Below are 22448 nucleotides of genomic sequence, written 5' to 3'. Positions count from 1 at the left end.
CGTCATTGCTCAGGATTACTACTCATCCACAGACATGAAAAACTTAAAAGCTAAAAATTATAATTTATACGTTTGATAAGCATGCATTTTTTAATTACACCAGTTATTGCAATTGTCTAATAGCTCTTTAATACATTAGTTTGAATTATACATTTACATATTGAAACTTTTATCAGTGTCTTTCCTTTCTCACTGAACAGATATTGAGTTTATTTGACAATTCTGTTAATAGCCTGGGGTCCATTTTTCTTCTTCCAAGGCAGGTATTTGTATATGCATATATGCAGACATTACTGAAGACGTTCACATCAACTATCAAAGGCTTCGCAATGCCCGTATTAATATTTAAAATGCAGGAGATATAGTGTGGAGGTCAGGTAGCTACATGCTGGAATGCCGTTACATTTACATCAAAGCAATCCATTCATTCATACGTCCTTTTATAGATCAACAACGACTTACCCATTGGTGGGAGATTGGCACCGAGTACATTCAACATGACTGCAGTGCAATTTTACTCCATACAGCTGCAGAAATGCGCACAAGCATAACCTGAAAATACTCCTGACAGTCGTTGATGAATTGGTTCATGCTGTTTATGCTGTGCCTATTCACACACCACCATCACATGTGGTGGTTAACTGGCACAGTTGAGATACTGTATGGCTCAACCTGAATACTGTGTGTTTCAACAGTCAGTACACACATCTGAAGGCAGCACAACTGCTACTGAATTAAATGGCCCCTGATAAGAACAGCCAGCCGAGCAGCATGCCTTTCCACACTTTGGCTAACATTTGGTTGATGCTCGAGGAACCGCATCATATACATCATGCATGTGTCAGTATGAACCTCAACCCACTCATTCCATTTCTAATGAGGAGCTTTGCTGTTGGACTTTTTCAATAGTTCTTTAGGGAATAATGTCCGTCTGGATCAAAGGGTTCTTATGTCTTACGTTCTTGCGTTCTCCTACGTCGACATCTGGCAACAAGAGCCATTGGTGCGCCTGAGCAAGCCCCTGCAGGGCAGAACCTTTTGTAGGCAACACAACTCTCAGGAAAAATAAATAGTGATTTGGGTTAAAATAAGTAGGTTTGTAATATAACTTAAGTAGGTGGCGTTAGTTAAGCATTTGACGTAGCAAAAGATCCAGTTCTCGAACAGCAGTCTCCTGGGTGAAAGTCCACATTTCTTTAATGACCAAGCAACTATCCAGCCTACCTCCTCCCGTGTGCACTTTGTCGCTCTCTATACTGCATCACCTGACTTCCTTGGCAGCTTACAATTACGTGGGCTACATGTGAATGAATGCATTACTATGAATAGGTATCAGTCAGAACAGTGACTGAGAACAGTCTAATTATTGTGTATGTGTCTATAAAGCCAAACAATGAATGTTGCTGCTTCATGAACAGCAACATTGAACTGTGCATTTGTTAGTTAATTGAAATATGTTTTTCCTGCCTTATTGTATCGTTAAAGTCATAGGGTTAGAATGTTTGTCTTGATCTTGGGCAGATCTCAGTTCAAAATGTGCAAATGGTTTGCATACCCATACAAAATCCAGATTATCTCCTCAATAATATACAGGAAACACTTGTGAGATTAGTCAAGATGTGTATATAGCAGAATATATGTTACTGGTTTATTGGTTGATTATAGAACACAGAAAAAAAGAACTTACAGGATGGAAATCTCTTTAAAATGAGGCAGCTAAGCTTTTTGAACTTATACTATATCACAGTACAATATGGTAAATATTGGTCTCTCTGCAAAGTTTGAATTGTATTAAGTGAAGTATAATATTTGTAGTTATTTGTTTAGTACAATTGTTTAGGAGAATCTCCAAATGTAGCATCTATGATTTGTGTGTGATATTGCCATTTTCTCATGTAACACGCTATTCATTTCACTTTTATATCCCTAATGGTGTTCAATACATTCACATACACCAGTAACATACAGTAAATAAACCAAAATATTGCTGTGTGCCCTCGAATCAACATCAAATGTTGGCGGATGAATCATCATTTTTTCATAGCTTGAGTCCGATTTCAGTCTAAGACCCCTCCTTTTAATCGTACAGGCCAATGTGTAGTCTATAGCCATCCAATTTAGACTGACAGCACGTTTAGCCACACAGAATGAATCAAGTACAACGTTTTGTGAAGCATTGTATAATTTTGTTCATTTTTGTCTAGAAATATTTGTCTATATAATATCTGCCTGAGTTGTGTCTTTGGACATTGTACAAATGGATTACTTAGTGTTGTATACCGGGCTTTGCTGTTTAATTTGAAATATGGGATGAATATTTTTCATATGAACACATGAATGTGACCGTATAAACAATATTTAGCCCCCTAAAATGGGTCCGTGGGGTCCAGAGGCCCATTGCTTGGTTTATTTATGATGTGAGATAAGCATCCTTGGTGGGTTTGACCTTTTTCGGACTAAGTAGATGTACATCACGTATGGTAGGGCAGAGACATGGCTGGCATTCTTTAAACTGGAAATCTGTCAAACCGTAACAATTGAGTAGTTCTTGATTATGAGGCGAAGACACAACTTTTCATACGACAAGGCTATTAAATTGCTATTAAAATAAGAACAGAAGAAAGAGGGAATGATACATTCGAATTGACCGCTCTGTGACAGGAAATGAAAACGTTAAAGGAGCAAATCATATGCATTTCTTCCCCTTTATCCAAGAATCCACACAATGAGACCCTGTTAGAATTTGACTCGCAGACAGCAAGGCCTTATCATGGAGATCATCACAGTCATCATGTGTATGCTAATGCCCTTGTATATGCTGTGTTAGGCCACGGTCTGCTACACACCCTGGGTAGGACAAGAGCCATTCATAATTGATACCCAACGTTTACTGCAAGCCCAGGTGTGTTGCAGGAAATAACCACTGACCCAATTACAGTTTGCATCCAGCATGCTTTGGTTAATTTGTGTAAAAGCCATAATTGCTCTTGGTTTTATAATTCATGAACAAGGCCGTGCGGCACTGGCAGAGCACCAGCAGCATCTATTACTCAACCACCCATGAGTGCATCCCCACACTTTCTGTACACAGACAAATAGTAAACATGTGCGTGTGTGTGTGTGTGTGCATGCGCTCACACACATGCACAAGACAAACACAAAGCCCAGAAATGCATGTGGGCTAAATGGCTGCAGATGTTAATATTATGAGGGAAAGATTATGAATTTGAACTCTGGTGAGTTGCCGCTGGGAGATACTGATGTGTTTTGACTGTTTCTTTTTCCTGCAGGTGCCGCTGCCATCCAAAAAGGTTTGCAGCTGCCGGGGGTCAACATGCCCGTTGTTAACAGCGCTGCCCGTAAAGAGGGACAGCCCTTCAAGCGTAAGGCCGTCTGTGCTCCTTCTCCTGCGGCGTCACATTCCTCTCCTTGATTCATGAATTAACTTAATATTCAGCATTTGATTGCTGCCATCTTATAAACATTGTTAAGAATGTTTTAAAGCAAATCTACCAAGGCATTTTAACTAGAAAGAGTTGTTCCAACCAGATGTATGCTTTTTATTTGTTGGGAAATATTGGCCACTGCCTTACTGGGCCTTAACAATTCTTCAAATAAAATGAACCGAGACAAAAAAAGGTAGAACTGGTCTCTGGCCACGTCCACACTGAATATTACAAGACGAAAAAGGTTGGGAAGCACTGCTCTATAATATCAACCGTTAAAGGTCAGCTTTTAGTGTCAAGAAGCCACAACCCAGGCTGTATTTCACCATCCATCACTGTTGGACAGTCAATATAAGGAAAGACTCAAGAGACGCTCATTCCTCCAGCAGCCACAGAAGACAAGAATACATTTTTTTGTAATTTGAACTGAGCACAGCGCCATGGCCTTGTTTTCTATCCGTGCTCATGTTTTCTTAATGAGCTGCGATTATCTTCGTTTCGTTTGCTCAACCCACAGTTCCCAAACTGTTCCGTGTTAAAGAGATCATGAAGGTGTAGATCCTCCAATAGACACTACACATGTGCTGTATTGAGGTGAGAAAGCTACAGATCAATGATGTTGTAAACAGCAACATCTTAACATCTGAGCCACCTGCAGGAGGAACATGCTTTTTTCTTAGTATGTTTCTAGGTTGAAGGCCTTTTCCATTCAAGTACCTATCGATTTAGAATTGTTTTAAGAATGAAAAAAAGGACTTGTGCTTCAAGTTTAGCAGTTTAAAGTCCTGTTGTTGACTCACAAGCTTCAAGTCTCTGAATTGTGTGCATGGTTCCATTTTCTGTGTGTTTACAATGACGAATAATATTAATAATAATACTGCGAACATGTAAACATGTCACCTCCTTTTGGCGACAGTGACTTCACAAACAATTTTAGATTAAGATTACAATTTTAAATACAGATAACACAGAATTTCTTGTATTGTTTTGGCCCTTTTGGGTTTTTGAGAAAGACATTGAACGTAATAAAATAACCAGAAGGGCAGTCCGAAAGGACAGAGGACACAGAGTAGCACCCAGTGAACCATTCGGCAGAAAGTCTGCTCATGTGAAAATTAACGGAATATTTTTGAATGTTTAAAATGTAACATAAAACCCAAAAGCACGAGCAGTGGCTATAACAGGGAAGAATTGCCTCATCTACATCTGAAGTCTAAACCTGCAGCTGCTGTAACAACTGTAGACCGTCCTCACAAGAAAGTATAGGTCGTTTCAGCCATAACTGCCCAATAAAGTTGACGCATTGGTATGCTCCGTTGCGTGTTGTCAAACCGGGGACACGAACGCTCGTCGACATTGCACTGGTGGAAATGTCGACTTTAACAACCCTGCTTGGTCGTGTAAGAAATACTGAGCTTACATGGCAGGGCTTGTTTATGAATGCAATATTTTTACGTTCTTTCTTTTCCTGCACACAAAAAAAACACATTCCAATATCATATTATGTCTGTGTCACTGAATATTTGGTTTGTTCTTTTCTCTTCTGGATACTTCTGGATAGTTTGCAGTTCTCCGTAATCTGCAGGTTTGTAATGGTCCATGTCCAACTGGATCTGTTGCCCGTGCAGACTGTGACTTTGCCGGCATATTTAGACAGAATGGGCAATCACCACTCGCATGGTTTTAGCTCGGCCGGGGGATGATTACATACAGTATATCACAATAAAAGAGCATGCACAAGAAAATGATGAGGACAATAGTGAGGGAAAGGGGGAGGTGGGCGGGGTGTGGTGGCTGAGTGGGGATGAGAGGAGGGGGTTAGGGGGGTGGAGAAATGTAGAGGAAACGTATAAAGGATTTTAAAGACTCATTTGTCCGGCTCCTTAATGAGAGGAAGCGGAACAAAGACCCCAGCTAATATTCCGAGGGGTCTAATTAAAATTAGGTGTGATCCGATGGAGGAAGGAGCCACAGAGGTGATTTTAGTCACAGCCCAAAAGAGACCAGCTAATTAGGGAGAGTGATGGCCTTTACTCGGAAACCACTGGAGAGTCGCGGGGCACACACATTGTCCACGTCCCTCTGGCCGGGCCTGGAGATTGCTGCCATACTCTTTGCTACAACCAGGGCAGAGGAAAAAATAAATAAATAGAGACACGACAGGAGAATGACACAAGGACACCAGGCAACAACAGGGTGGCTGCAATAGGAGGTCGGCCGTGGACTTTGATTGGACAACAAGAGCGAAGACGGATTCAATCCCTGCCATTTCTCATTATCACTCACGACCGGCTGCTCTATTTCGGTTCGCCTTGTCTATGTCTTTTTCCAAGTTGTGGTTTTTTCTCTGAATGTAGGATGGAGGCAGACTAAAATGCAGCAAAAAGTCCAAGATTTTCATACTCCCACCCATCGCGTCTAGAAAATAAATATCCCTGACGCCTGAAATAAATAAATTAGATTCATCCTCGACAAATTTCAACATAATTTATCGGGATCGCCTCCAAGCTGTTTGAGCCGTGTCACTCTCATTGATGAAGAAACATCAATAGTTATTTGTCTATGTGAACATTATGCATATGAGCTATCGGGTTTTCTTAGATTTCTCCCAACGGCTTGAGCGTGTTCATCTTACCTTTGACATTGAGGGAATGCCGACTTGTTGTTCTTTATGAGACTGTGATAGCACATGCCCTAATCTTAATTGATGGCGCTGTGGCTCATCTGCTAAAAGCAGACTATATTTATCTGCTGGAACTATATATGTGCACTAATAGCAATTGCTTTCTGCTGCCCGTCCTTGGGAAGCTGCCAGGAAGACTGCGAGAGGGCAAGAAGTATCATCCTGACGTCTCACCGCCGTGGTGCACTAAATCATTCTGGTCATAATGAAGGCACATATGAAGGCTGTGCCGGTACGGGGACACGCGGTCGGTCTAGTAATTATCCATGGCAGTTTTATTTAAAAGAGAAAAGCTCGAAACAGGTAGTCCTCCCCTGTAGAATCAGAGACTGAGAAGATGCAAATGAGAGAAAAGGCCTTCGCTCCAATGCGATCTGTTGCTTTTCACACCACAGGCATGGACTTGTCAAATAAAGTGTCTGAAATGCTGGTGTGTCTGTAAATAGTCTCTTGGGCTCGGTCCAAAATATTTGCTGGAGGATGAGTTGGACGGGACGAAGCGCGGCCTGGTTTGTGTCCATCAACATGCACAATTACAAATACATCAATGGTTTCTCCTGTTGATAATGTTAACACGTGCAACATATAAATATGTTCATGATCAAGAAACAATGTCCTAGTGGGAGTAATTATGACGAGAGCAAGAGAAGATGTCAGGAGATGTAACGTGACATTGATGCAAAGGGCACAATATAGCATCTGTATACGATTCTCTGGGCTTTCAGATAACTTCAATGCAAACCCAACCGGGTCATCATGAGACGCTCAGAGCAACAGATGTACAGGAGTGGGAAGTCCTCTAAAGGCGGCCGGGAGTGGAGGCGGATGGGTCCAACAAACACAGGAGCTTCGTCCAGGAGAAGGTGTTTGGGGACATTTGGTCACATCAGCCGTTCGTCAGGTGAGTCATTCGTCAGACAAGTCAATGTCAACCACGCTCATTTCCTTTGGCCTAAACCTAACTCTACGCGGGGATGGAAGTTTATTTAGAAAAAACGCTCGCCAACGAACGTCCAAATGCCTGGTCCAAAACTGACAATATAGAGCCTCCTAGTTTGAAGGTTCGGGCCACAGCTAAGGAATCGGTGTTTGACGAGCTGGAATTTAAAATGTGTTCTCTGTCTCGTTCTACACGGCCCCGAGAAACAACATGTATGTTGTATTTTAAATTTGGAGGACCGTGTGGTGTCAGCTTCATTCAGTCACAGCCTGTTACAGCATGTGAGGTTTATTTTCATATGAGCTTTATTAGTTTCAAAGTGATTTGAATGCAAATCATCTACCGCGAAACAAAAAATATCTTTTGCAAAATATGCAGGTTGCCTCAGAGGAAGGCAACACTCAAAGTATATTTCATCACTAAAGACAGAAGTACCTGTCTCAGCAACGAGGACCATCTCTGAGGTATGTCAGCAGTCTGAAAGTCCAGCCACGTCCAGGGTTTTGCATGAACCTGCAATTAAATATTAACACCATTAGCTTTCACTGTATCTCAAGGAATTATGGTCATACTGTAGCGTATGTTTCACTTCCAAAGCCAACGTTCAGTGGCAATGCTGCTCTATTCTGCAGCAACGTGAGCAACAGATATGTAGAGATTGGTGCGATGTATTGAAATGTAAAGCCTCTGACTTCCATACAAAGCCCAAGAGCGAACAAAACCATCATCTATAATCCTAATATTTGACTCTTTTTCTGAAGTCTATATGTGCCGATATTGTAGGAAGAATTATTCTATTTGATTTGGACAGAAAATTGCAATATTTGTTTCGCCTCCTAAACTCAACCTTACTACACAATTAACAGAAACAATATTATTGCTTTTGTATGTTAGAAAGCATCACGGATTGCAATCTGAGATTTTACAGAAATGTCCAATATCTACATACATGCTCTATCTATTTGTTCACTATTACATCACCGTGAAGTACAATATTTAATAACCAGGAGTAAATAATATATTTATGACCAGGAGTCTGGTCTTTGTTTAAAGCCTCTGCACTGCGTTACACTCTGGGACCACTCATGGGGGACGCCGTGTGCCCAGTGGCTGGGATCTGACAGGCTAGGGGTGCCACGGCAGGTTTTTACCTCCAATGAGAAATTGATCTGAAGGGTAAATCATTTCCACAAGTTAATTACATTGGTAGAAGAAGAAGAAGAAAAAAGACAAAACAAAACGAACACGGCTGAAACTCTGAGGCATCTGTGCAGAGCGTGAGAGCCAGTTCTGTACCCAGGGAACGCTTACCGACTGATGGATCACACAAACCGCTTTGTGTTCATGGATTAGTCCAAAACAAGAACACAGAGAAATGCTTTATTCTTGTAATGAATTATTAAAACTCAAAAATCCGATCGAGTGGTTTGATTCCCTCAGCGTTTTATTCATGAATACCTCTGATTGACATCCAAAATGAAACAAAATAAACTTCCCTTTTGTCCCCTCCCCCATCCGTTTTACACCGTGTAACATCTTTGCCTTTTAGCCAGGCAATTTACACATCGTCTCTGATTAGATTTGTGCATTTTAATAAAACCGTGGGTGAACTCCAATCTCCTCTAAGTGACTTTAATCTGCTCAGATTAGTCGATTTGTGACACGCTTGAGTATAATTCAGTGAGAAGGGATGCATTTTTATGGATAAGTAGTCAATAACATCAGCATGTTACTGCCATAGTGCTCCTTGGCTGGGATCCAACCTGTTAATACCATTACAACAATACTGGTAAAAGGCCTGTTGGCTTTGCAAATTGAGCCACTGTAGCCTCGCCGGGATCTGATTGGATTTCCTTCCACTCCTGTGGCTGGCAACATGTGTTCCTGCGATCCCCAGTGCGGCTGTCAGGTTTTTTCTTTCTTTCTTTTTTTTTTGACGGCGGCGGACAGAGCGGAGAGAGAGAGAGAGAGAGAGAGAGATAGAGAGAGAGAGGTTTTGGGGGGGTGACGGAGCGGCGAGATGGAGACGGAGAGAAGCACCCGTGGCTATTTACAAAACATTCATTGTTTTATCTGCGCCAGGCAGTCGGAGGCCTTCCCTGTCCTCTCTACCTCTCATTAATCAGTGACAAATCCTTATTTAAGTGCTTGTTGTCCTGACCTATTCATGACTGGCGTTGGCATTTAAGAAATACCAGAGCGAAGAGCGCCGCGCCATTGGCGGGGTGGTGGTGGATGTGGTGGTGCTGGTGGGGGGCTCCGCGCATAGCATTTTACTCGAAAAGCGGAGCCATTAATATGTTTCTCCTCAGAAGGAGCTGTCAGCTCCGGCAACAGCCCCCTCCTCGGACTCATCAGTCAGCGGGTGAGGGCAGTTCACTCCGGGTTGATGAGCTCAATGGGTTGATCACCTTTTTGTAATGAGAACGGGCCGAGAGGCGGCAAAGGAGAGACGGGGGTGATTCACCTGTTTTCGGGGAGATAAAAGAAGGAGTTTTTTTTTTTTTTTTAAAGGAGGAGTGGAGCAGAATGAGTCATCTGTTCAGAGGGGAAGAAGAGGAGCAGCAGAGAGAGAGGGGAGAATCAGCGGCTGCCACGACTACAGACGGGAGGATATTATTTTGATGATGAGGTTGATATTCCAGCGGGCCAACGTGTGAGCGGAGAAGTGGAGGCCCGCGATGCAGTCGCCCGACAAAGGTCAACCTCGCCCAACTCCCCGTCATGACTGCGGCGCGTCAGTCAGCGAGGCTTCATCATTAACATGTTCTCCGTCAAGGCTTTATTACAGGTCAAGTTCAATGGCGCTCCCGGCAAATAAAAGCACTTCATAACTCAGCCCTCTTTATAAGCACGGCCGGGTGATTGACAGAGGCATAAGTGACCAAGCCGTGGAGATGGATGGAAGGGAAGAGTGGAAACGAGTGGGGAAGGAAAGCAAATAGGCAGATAAAATACACTGATATGTGTCTTTTGTAAATACAACAAATGGAAATGGCACATTGTGGCAGTGCTTTCTACCTTTTACGTCTCCCCACCTCCATGCACACAGCACAGCGAGGCATTTACTGGGAGCTCGTCAAGTAGACAGTTCTGAAAGGACATTTTCCCTAATGGAGGTCGAGAGGGGGTTGGGGGGAGTACAACGAATGCAACCTTGTTTTTTATCAAAAAAGGGAGAATTTATATATATTAGGTAGAAAATTGGATTAGGGAGTCACCGAATTCAAGTAAAAAAACATATGAAGATCCATTGACAGCACATTTTAGTGTGCTACCCTTTCACTCATCTTTTTTTATTATCTCGCTCTATGGAATTGGCTACATTGTAAACAGACACAATGTGGTGCAATCCTTAGTAGATTCAGGGTAATTGAAAGGTCTTCACTCCACAGTCATTAAAAATGAGTTTCATTGCATCCGACATGCCACATTCACTGTTCTTCCGGCGGGAGCACCTTACTCTTTGTGCACCTCCGGTGGCTCCGTGAAGAAATATAGTTAGGACAAGAACATTTTCATGCACATGAGTTAGAAAGTTAGAAAAAAACTTTATGGACATATTTTAAAGCCTGTACGTGTTCTGAATAGTAATGTGTCAGATATCCTGTTTTTGAGGAGATGGTTGAGATCAAATGAGCACACGGATTAACTGTTTGCTCACATATCAAGGCAAAATGAACGCCAGTGTTACGTTTCCGCTGCCCCACAAAGTGACCAAAACAATCTTTTACTGGCGGCTCAAGAAATGAGTTTCAGTTTACTCACGCGAGTAAAGCGAAGAGGCGAACACATTCCCTATTTGTGGTTATTGGCGCTCGACACGCCGGAGAGGAGGAGTGGCTTATCTCCATAGAATAAGTTATCATTTCCGCCAATCGCCATGGAAGAAATAACCACTAATTCTGCTTTGTACAGGTTGTGGAAGTCCCACAAACATCGGACCATCAGACGCCCCCTCCTGCCTGGGTTCATAATATGAATATTATATATTATATACAATTATGTACAAATAGTATAATAATAATACACTAATTATAATCATGTTAACAAATTGCAGAGCTGCCTTTTGAATTGTGAAGTGATCTTGACTGAATTGCAGACTGGGATTGAAGTGGAATGATGATTTCACTGCTTTACGCATTCATTAAAATGAACAAAGTCCTCCGTCATTTTAATTTCTTAAGGCAAATGAAACTTCAGAGGTCGCGCACAATGTCGGACAGCCTTCTAGTGAAGCTCTCCAAACAGTCCATAGTCACTGCGTGAAAAACGAATAGATACAGTGCTCCTTCAAGCACTTCGATGTGTTGGTGTGTTTTCAATGTCCGTTTCATCAATAGTTTCACATTACTCTGGGCCGCTCCATTGAAATTATACAAAAATTGGACCTCAGCGAGTGATGGAAATTATCTATACAGTACAACCACCGAATCCTCAATTGAAACACTACTGGTGTAATGCACCATAGCAGCCCCCCTCCGACCAACCCCACCGCATCCCACCCCCTCCTAAGCCCCCACTATTTCTCTCCTAAACCAATAATCCAGCCCCCTCCCTGTTGGGTCCACTCCCTCACTTTTTTTCCCACGGATTGCTACATACCACACGTTGGCGTTTGGAAACCCATGCTTGTCATCCAAGACCTTTCAGAGCAAGGCAAGTCTTCCTGCCAGAAGTGATTATTAAAAGATGTAGGGGCGATGGGGAGGAGGGAGGTAAGCGTGTGTGTGGGGGGGGGAGGGGGGAGAGAGAGGGGCCCGCTAGTGTCAAGCAGGGCCGAGTCTCTCGATTCAAAGAGGGATTTTCACATTATGATTCTGCAACAGTGTATTGCATACTTCAAAGGCCTTATTACAACGACCTATTAGCATTCATGCTGCCATTCACACTGCGAGTCCAACACCTGCATGGGAAACAGGGGCAGGATTTGCGGCGAGGAAGACTAGCTGAGGATCACAACGCTGGGGCAGATGACTCGGGCAGGCGCGCAACTTTTGAGAGTGAGGAGCCACAGGACCTGAATGTTAATTAAAAACACTGTCTAAATGCTGCAATGGCGATGGAGGAGAAGCAAATTCATAAGCACCCTTTTGTTTCTCTGCTCTCCTGAAGATCCATGAATTAAGCACTTCTTAATGCCTGGTGTTGTTGTTTATGCATTTTTTTAAAGGGAAAAAAATGTCAAAAGCAAACCGAAGGTTTGTTTCGAAGTACACAGCAAATTCCCTCCTGTCTGGGGCACTCAACCAAAAGCCCATTTCTCCCTACAGAGGAAATAAAGCTTTGAAAATGGGTCACAAACGTTTTCTTTTTTCCTTCTCATTTTTAAAAACAGCCTTGTCTTTTCTGAACAAACAGATGGCATATGCGATCTTCACCAAACAATACTCAAACAGGAGCTTTGGCCGCAGACTATTTTCTCCAGCTGATTAATACGCATTTGGTGCTTATTTACGGCAGCAGGGCGGTGAATGTCGAGTCGAGACTCCACAATAAACAACAACGCAGTCTAACGGCATGATTTATGTTCATAACAGGGACGCTTGATACTGACCAAGAACCAGACATGATAAAACATCCTCTCACTTGGAGGAGCTTCTGCTCTGCACGCTGGGAGCGACTTCTTGAGTAGTTCTCTGCATGTGCTTCACAATACAAATCATTTTAATGTGCAGGCGGTAGGCCTTTAGTGCCACACAGGAAGTGTAGACAACATGGTCTACACTTGTCGCTAAATTGACAATTTTTCTAAATATATATTTGGGTCCTTTTAATCAGGAACTGAGTTTGGAACATTAATTCAATTCAGTTTATTTTGTATAGCCCAATATCACAAATTACAAATTTGCCTCAGAGGGCTTTACAATCTGTACACATACGACATCCCTGTCCCAGGACCTCACATCGGATCAGGAAAAACTCCCCAAAAATAACCTTTGACAGGGAAAAAAGGGAAGAAACCTTCAGGAGAGGAACAGAGGAGGATCCCTCTCCCCGGATGGACAGAAGAATAGATGTCATGTGTACAGAATGAACAGCATTTACAAAGTTACATAAACACATTACTATACTAAATATAGATTTCAGCACATGGGCAACGAAGCCAGAGAAAAGAGAATGGCTCAGAAAACGAGGACTGACACATTTCTATTAACGAAAACCTTTGTAAAAAGCAAACGACAAACCACCACATTATTGAGGGTTTTAGTTTGTGAGGAAGAACCAGAAAAAAGAAGGTGAAGTGGTTGGATGAAGAGCGGCAGAAATATGTAATGAAGCTGAAGGACACCTCCCTCGCTCTCCTGTAGACCCACGGAGGACAGCGGAGGCAGCATCCACTCTGATCACCATCAAATAACAGCATCTCAGCGCGGTTAACAGGAAACATGTTGGATTCTAGCCCCATGTTAACTTGTATGTAAATGACCTCAATGATTTAAATGCAGATTTTATATATTTATATTTCTGTTGATGGGATTGCATTGATTGGCAGAGCGAAGAGGGTGCCAGGTTCATTTCTTGACTTGAAGAACATATTTATACTGAGAATGAGGCACTATTATTCCCCCTGACCTTGACCAAAGTGTCAAAATTTGGGCAACATTTTATTTGAACGTCAATTGAAATCATATTTCTTGCCGCGAAAAAGCATGTGAAAAGCAAAGTCGCTGTGTGATTCATTTCTCGGGGCGAGTCGAGTGGAATCTTGGTTGTGTGTGACGTCTGTTCTTCAGTGCAGCTCTGTCTTCCACCTCTCCCACGTTGAGTTGTATACATGTCAATGGATTATGTCTATTTGCCACCAGCCTCAGGATATAGTTTATTCACTTAAGCATGTTCAAGCCGCCGATGAACAGTCTCTCTTTCTCTCTCTCTCTCTCTCTCTCCCTCCCTCTCTCTCTCCACCCCACAAGCTGTTTGCTACGGTTCATTAGCTTTCTGTTGAGTTAACTGGTAACACTTGATATTGTTGCAGGCTGTTTTTCCCAGCGCTGCCCACTAGCAGGGACTGCCATCATAATGGGAAAAATGTGCCGGCCGTTGATCATGTGCACTGTGATGAAGGTGGTGTGACATTTGCAACGTTTCTTTTGGTTGAGACATTAAAAAAAGTGTATTATTAAAAAAATTAAAAAAGATTTTAAAAAAAAAAAACATTCCCAGATATGTGTGAGATAATAAAGTAACAGAATGATCATTTAAAGCAAACCTGTATAATGTTGGCTGAAGAGCAGCCGCTGTGGTCGTACTGTATTTACAGTTTTATGGCAGAACATATTAATGACATCATCCTCATAGCTGGCTATATGACCATTATAGACCACAAATTATGAGCAGCCGAATGGCAAACACTTTCACATATTGTTTTTTCTCTCTCTTTTTTTCATTTCTGGCGACAAAATCTCCCACTTAGAGAAAAGTGTGTCAACAAACCGACAGCAAAATGGTTGTAAAACATCATACAAGGCTAACAAAGGGGGGAACCATCTTAAAGGAATATTTTCCACATGAAGTCGTTGAATCCAACGTTACAGAAGAAGCTGCACGTGTATGTGGTTTTTTTTCTGAGCATTGCTAGCTAACATCATTTACACAGGAAATATTAGCATTGTTCATGAACGCTAAAGGAGTAAAAAAAGCTATACATGTTTAAACTTCAGCAACACGCCTTTCCAAAGACAAAACTTTGCTTTCAACAGATCATCCACACATCTCTGGACCGTTTATTTGGTTAAAAAGGTTCAGAGAAACCAGTCAGGAGGGAGGTCTGTGGATAATGCTGACAATATTTCGGGAAAGACACACTGCTGTTGAGTTTTTCAAATGTCAACTTTCAAATATTTGAGCACTACAAACAAAATTGCTTTCACCTTTATTGTATTAGGCTAACAGCAAACATTTTGCAGGTGGATGAATATTTCAAAACTGTGCGACATGAAAGCAAAACTATCGAACTAGAACGGCACCGCCAGATACCACAAACGGCGGTGGAGACAGTGGGGGGGGGGGGGGACAAAAGATCTTTGTGAACTGTGATCGGGCTGCAAGCACGTGGACATCAGGCCGGCAACAGGAGCAGATACCCGACCTGGCACCAGATGTAAACACACGCACACACACACACACACACACACACACACACACACAGGACGATTGGACCGATCAATACGACTGTTTGGAATAAGAAGGACCGGGCTTTTAAAACAGATTGCCTCCCAAAATGGAGGTGAACGTCTGCTCAGAAACCTCCCAGTGTTAGTCAGCTTAGTTTGGTAGTGGAAGTCAACAGTCTCTCCATCTTCATCCCTCTGCCGTGGCCCTCGTGAATATTTTGGGGTACGGCAGACAAAATCAGCTGTGTTTACTAACGTTAATCCAAATTAATTGAACAAACTGAGCCTAGAGGCCAAACGTGAGGACGCTCGTTAAATGAATGAAACGTATGAAGGACACAGACGGTCCACGTTTCACTGAGCTGCAGCTCGGATGTGTGGGACTGGAGTGATGGGGGGGTGATCACAGTCCGGCTGTAACTCTCTGTGATCAGAGTCTCCATCGACGAGAGAAAAAACAAACAACGGTCAAAGTCGAGTGCAAAGCGGTAGAAGGAGGAAAAAAACCGAACGAGCTGAAAGTTAACACAGGATGTATTGCAAACGTTTTAATGAGTCTACTCTTAATTAGTGCCACAGGAAATCGATGGCTACCCCAAATGCTTGTCATTAACAAACGAGGAGACAGCCAACCCGTGGGACCTGTGCTGAATAACTGAGGTTTTTCTTTCTGCCACGTGCTGCAACCAAGGACCAGAAGGAATGTGAAATTGTGTGCTTTCGTTGCCCTGCGTGTGTCTGTGTGTGTGTGTGTGTGTGTGTGTGTGTGTGTGTTGGGTGGCCTGCTGAGCGAAGCAGAGCCCTGACATTTGTCATGGCTGAAGGTAAGAAGAGAACAGTTAATGTATCTGAGGCGTAGGAGGGCAGAGATCTATAATACCGTGTATTTTACCTTGACTCATCATTTCTGTTGCAAACACACATTTATTTGTGTCTCTGAATACAAAATACAACAACAGGATAACAATTTATCCCCGCGAGGAAGACCGATGCATCCTTTGCTTTCAAAAGCATGCTATTTTAAATTAAATCTCCTCCTAAAGTCCAGTGAAATTCATGTATCTGCTTGTTCAAGGGAGAGAAACATGTTCCAAGGTTGTCTATATATTACAGTAGGCTCACTCTGGAAAGAAAAGGACATACATTGTGTAGTTTAGTGCCACTCAGCGGCTGGTTCACAGTTAATCAGAGTTCACTTTGAGCAAATACTCATTAAAGATACATCAAGTATCTGGTTGTGATTTGTTTCTCACGCATTCCTTAATAATTGCAACCATATTATAAAGTGTCACCAATTAAATAATTTGGGGGGTAAAAAACAACTAATTCAATCTGGAAAAACATAATTCTATGAAGTTTAATTGGCAGTCAAATCTAAGTTTGTATAGTTGTAGTATAAAAAGTATAACAAGTGAAAGTCAGGAAAACACAAAAAAACAAAAACAGGATTTTTTTAATTAATTAAATTAAGAACATTTTAAATATATTTAAATTAAATGTACCCAAGTTCAAGATCAATTTCAGCTTTCAATTCAAAATGTATATTTTGAATAGTGCTGGGCACAGAAGAACACATTTAATCGATTAATCGCAGGATTTTCTGTGATTAATAGCGATTAATCGCATTACTCAACTCTCCCTGACTGCCGACATTACCGCAACAACACGCTCCTGTAGGTACATGCTGTACAACATCAGGAGAATACGACCCCTTCTCACTCAGAAGGTGGCACAGGTTCTGGTCCAGGCTCTGATCATCTCACGTCTAGACTACTGTAACTCCCTCTTGGCAGGTCTACCTGCTAATGCCATTCGACCTCTACAGCTCATCCAGAATGCAGCTGCTCGACTGGTCTTCAACCTCCCGAAATGTACCCACACTACTCCGCTCCTCCGCGACCTTCACTGGTTACCGGTGGCCGCCCGCATCCGCTTCAAAACATTGGTACTTGCGTACCGTGCTGCGAACAGATCGGGTCCGGTCTACATCCAGGACATGGTCTAACCGTACACCCCACCACGTTCACTTGGCCGAGGCATGTATCATTGTTCCTGCGTTGGTTTGTCGACAGTTCACACGTCACATACAAAGTAGTCTGCCGAGGTTTCGCTCCACTGGTTGTTTCGGTAGCTCTTGGCATCAATGCTGTGTGACGCCTTTAAGACGTACTTCATGCTCGTGGTACTCCGGATGAGATAACTCCAGTTTGAGTGGTTACAAATAACTTTGCTTTTATCAACTACGCCGTCTGGTAGAGATTTAAAGTACCTTTCTCCATGTTCTCGGTTAATGTGTGCAGCAGCATTAAGGCCCTCCCAATGCAAAAAAAATAAATGCTGTTAACGCATGAAAAAAATCATTGTCGGCGTTAATGGATTGCTATGTTAACGCCGAGCCCAGCTCTAATTTTTAATTCATAACTTTGTTATGAAACACACGTTGGTGTCCATATGTAATAATAATAATAATACATTTTATTTGTATTGCACTTTATATTTTAACAATCTCAAAGTGCTACAGAGCAGAAAAATAAAACAAGAACATTTTTAAGATAAATTTAAAAGCAGAGCCTATAAAGGATATTTTTGCAGTAAGCTTTCTTAAAAAGGTGAGTTTTCAGGTCACGTTTAAAAGCCTTTGCAGTCTGTGTTCCAGATATGTCATCATATCTGGCCTTGACAGCAGGTGTTTTCCGTTAGCGACAGGTATCAACACTTTTTTCCTATACTGTTTGACACAATTTATACAAGCAACGTGGGCATGTGACATCCTCAGCCTAATAAACGCATGTAAGCAAAATGCTGATACAGCTGGTATTCATGAGCCGTTGTTCCCTGTGACCTCTACATGCTTGACCTCTGCTCTCTGACCCCCTGGCTTACTGTTTTTTCCCTAATTGCAATCACCTCTCCAGAATGTAACCCGCTGCTGCTCTGACTTCTAACTATCACGTATAACAATCAGACACCATGACCGAGAAAGACATTTTTGTGTCCTCCATCAAAACTCTTGGGTGTAAAAAGCATCTCAACTTTTTTTTTCAATATATTTTGGGGGATGTTAAACCAGCAAAGAAAACTGCAATAAGTTATAGGAGAGCTTTGAAGATTAACGTTTACTGTCGTCTCATTCCACATTACAGTAGGTACTTTCATGCTCGGGGACGGCATAATTCATTTCCATCGGGATCCGTCGGCGTCAGTTGCACGCGGGGTACGGCCCCTGTTTGCAATGGCTTTGACTCGCTGAGAGCTCTATTGGAACACACACGTTTTAAAAGGCGGACAAGCCCTCTGACTTTGATGGATTTCCGGGCAATATTAGTCAGCGAGCATGTATCCCCCTAAGCTGTGGTGGAACTGATCGAGGTTGACCAAATAATCTGCCAATTCCCTCCTGAGAAATGCAGAGACGACAAAAAAGCGTCTAAGTCTCTCAAGCCCTCATCCCCGAGAGCTGGATCAGCAGTTGTGTCAAAAAAAAAAGAAGAAAAAAAACCTCCCGTTAAGAGCACAAGATTTCAACTTTCGAGAAGGTGGACTCGCAATTCCACGGCTTCACTTTTAATTCATGGTAAATCACGCAATCATTTACGGGATCACAGAGCGAGTGTGACGGAGTCGGCTGAACGAATGGCCGTAACAATGCAACAACATAACAATACCAACGTCGCGGCGTTGGTATTGCAGCCTGAAATTAAAAAAAACCTCACTTATTACGAATGAGTCAAGACTCAAGGACACATCAACGTTTGCCTGCGTGTAAGTCGTGTCAAGGGCCGGCCTTGAAACACTGCGTCATTCATCTCACTTCATGAAGCTTCAGGCTTCAGAGCCCCAAAAGTGCTGGGATAGCTTGTCTCTGTTTTTTCTTTCTTTTTTTTCCAGGCGATATCGTCACTATGGTTTATGAAGTGAGGTCTCCCCAGGTCACACAAGAGCAGGACATGAAAGCCGAGCACTCGGCCTCCACTTCACAAACAAGCTGTCCCTACTTCAAACGGGTGGCAAAGCCACCCCACATTTCCTTCTCTTTTCACTTCCAATAGCCAGCATCGCTAATGGCCGCCGGCTCTCTACACCTCCCGTCTCCACCTGGCAACGGGACCAAAGGTAGCCTGAACTGTGACTGTGTGGCGCAGCACTCAGCTTTTGAACACGGCCTCCATTTAGAAACGAATCATTCGGATTTGGTTGCAATTTCCATCGAAATATAATTAGCCTTTTGACAGAATCAGTTTACTTCTTTTTGTTGTTGTTAAATACAGCCTCTTCAGTGCACATTTATCTTTCAAATTAGTTTCCTCCTGACAGTTTTCTGTACAAAAATTAACTGTCTCAATTATTTCATGAAATAATTTGTGTTGCCTCGGGGCATAACAAAATTACTTATACAAAAAAAAAAAAGCAAACATATGCGATTGAAGAGTTTTAGCAGAAACCATATTTGGGCCCTTGGAGGTTCAGAAACATTGTTTCAAAACCAGGCAGAAAGGTGTCTGCATGTTCACAGAATAGTCGACGTGCACACGTAAAACCCGAACTCATAGCAAGCAGAGTAGTTGTAGCATCATATTTGTACATCTTCGGCCATACGTGATTGTCTAGCAAAGCATAGGAAGCTAAAATGATCTGCATTTACGTTGATAAATCCAACTACTTTCACTTTCTTTCGTGGACATGGCGGTTTGTTTACACGGTCACTGCTGATGAAATAAGTTGCAAGTACGGTATACGTCCAATCCACGCGAGTCTAAAGAGAAAAAAACACAACATAACATAACAAACTACTATACCCTATATTGCGTTGGCTTCTCCCCTAATTCTTTATTACTTAGATGCACCCTATGTCTCTATACAGGAAATGTGGAATAGTGTATGGATTATGGGTAAAACTATCATATATCCAATTAAACATATTCATTCTTAGTTTAAGAAACATGGAATCCTATGAACTATATATATATATACTGTATATATATATATATATATATATATACATATTAATGTGTATATTTTCTTTTCCATCCTCTACTATTGTCCACAACAGGTCTATAGCTTCCTGCCTCACCCTAATAAACTGTGCTGGTGCCCACGTGTGTGTACTGTACGCATGTATGTATACAGACAGGTTATGCATCCCTTTCTGCTCATTTGCCAGAGGAGCACACACACACAGGCATGCATGTCTCCTCTGCCTGTCAGCCACTGGCCCCCTCCACCCAACTCCCCCACTTCAGACTAGCGTGTCGGGCCCCTCCCTCACCGTGCCGCCAATTTGACTGGAACAGCGAGTGCAGGCTGGGCACCCTTCCAGGAGCCGTTCTAAAGCAGCTGAATATTCATCTTCATTAGGGGTATCACCACCCCCGCTCCGTCCAGGGCCGGGTCCTTTTAACAAGGAGCAAGTGATCCAAATAGAAGGGGGGAGGGGGGGGGGGGGGGGGAGGGGGGGGTGTCAGACTCAAAGAGGTTTGTGGAAGGTGAAGAGTTTTTTCCTTCTCATTCTACTGGGTTTTTTTTTCTTTCTTGGTCCAAAGTCTGTAGGCAGTCTGCCCTTGTCAACATATTGTTAGTATTTTCCTGGTCTTGTTGTTTTGACACAGTAGGAGAAAGACCTGGGCAAAGATGGCTACAAATAGTTTCGGAGGTGGTGCCATTGATTTGCCTGTTGAACACTAACAACATGAGCAGAACACTAAAATGTCAAGAGCTGACAAACCCTGTTCCAGATATTCCCATTGACTGGCAATTACATGTACCCGTCACTGTTGCTGAATTCAAATTCCCTACAATTAAAGCCTGCTTTGCATGGAAAGTAGATGTTTGCTATTGTATGTTTGGAACGTAGCACACATGTGTCAGTGTGTTGTGGATTGAGCTTCAGAGCTTGGAGAGTCTTCTGACTACAGATGGACATGGACATGTACGTCAAAAGGGCAAAACGCTATTTGAATAGTTGAACAACTGATGCAATCAAATGATTCTCCACTGTGTTCCAGCTGGTGCACAAGCTACACTGAATACCTGAACAATAAGAAAAGGTAAATATGTTTCTCTTCCTGCAAATTATAAAGCATCCATAAACTTTGGGGGTTTTAATCACATTTCCAAAAAAACTAAAACGCACAAACACAAGAGGAAGGAATGGCTTGAAGAGTGTGTTCATCTACTTCAAAACATTAGCACACTTACTGGCTCAATACCCACAGTAAGTAGCAGGCATTAGTTCCAAAGTCAACGACCACATCATTAGCTATCCACATTCATTTGTAGGGTTAGAGGTTATTTTAGAAAAAAAAAAATCCATATTAAGGGGCGATCCAGGCGGCTATCTCTGTCTGAAAAATGGAGCCAATGTCTTGAACTTACATTCGCACTCCTGGTTGGAAAGAGAAGACTTTGAGAAAATTACCTCACTTCTCGCTGAACATCAGTTTATGGTCTCAATCTATAGTTTCAATGTCTTCTTCAATACAGTATGATGTTCATTAAATGATGGTCCATTTGGAGTCAAATAGACCATAAAGCAGGCTAGGCTTTAGGGGCGTGGCTATCTTTTGATTGACATGTCGTTACCACAGAGTTGTCCAGTCTGGGAATTGGCCATGTTTTTTGGTCTAGAATTGGAATCCTTTCACAGAGTGTTTTCAGTTCATGAAAGTTAATTGTAACATCATTTACATCGGGGTTCGATTGTACATAGATCCATCCTCTCGTGTCACTTGTGGTTGCAAAAAAGCAAGATGGCGACAGACAAAAATGACGAAATTAAAAAAATTCCAAATGTCCGTCCACAAACCCATGGGTGACGTCGCGGTGACCTTGACCACTTTTTATATAAAGTCTGTGGGGAATACACATCCACTGTGTGGTCGTTGGGCCTGGATGGCACCATATTCCATAGTTGAAAAGTAAAGTTAGCAGATCAGCCCTTCTCTTTTTTGGATTTTGGTGTACACTGCTGCTAAATTCGTTATGGAGATACCATTATATTTACCCAAATTCAGGGGTTAGTCCTCATTTTCAAAGTCAATTATTTGACAATATTTCCATTTGTAATACCGTACCATTTTACTGGGGCACTGTGGCTACTCTGCAAAATTATAAATAATGCTACTGTTTCGTCTACAAAATTACAAAATATGTGGTGTGCCTAAATGGAAAGCATGAGAAATAGTCCATTAATAGGCTAATAAAAAAATGAAGCTTAATTGTCAGCAAACAACAACCAAATAGGTTCTGAAATGGCATTTTCGGCC

The sequence above is a fragment of the Cyclopterus lumpus genome, chromosome 3 (assembly GCF_009769545.1).
Source record: "Cyclopterus lumpus isolate fCycLum1 chromosome 3, fCycLum1.pri, whole genome shotgun sequence".
NCBI classification, from domain to species: domain Eukaryota; kingdom Metazoa; phylum Chordata; class Actinopteri; order Perciformes; family Cyclopteridae; genus Cyclopterus; species Cyclopterus lumpus.
This window is presented reverse-complemented; position numbering follows the sequence as displayed.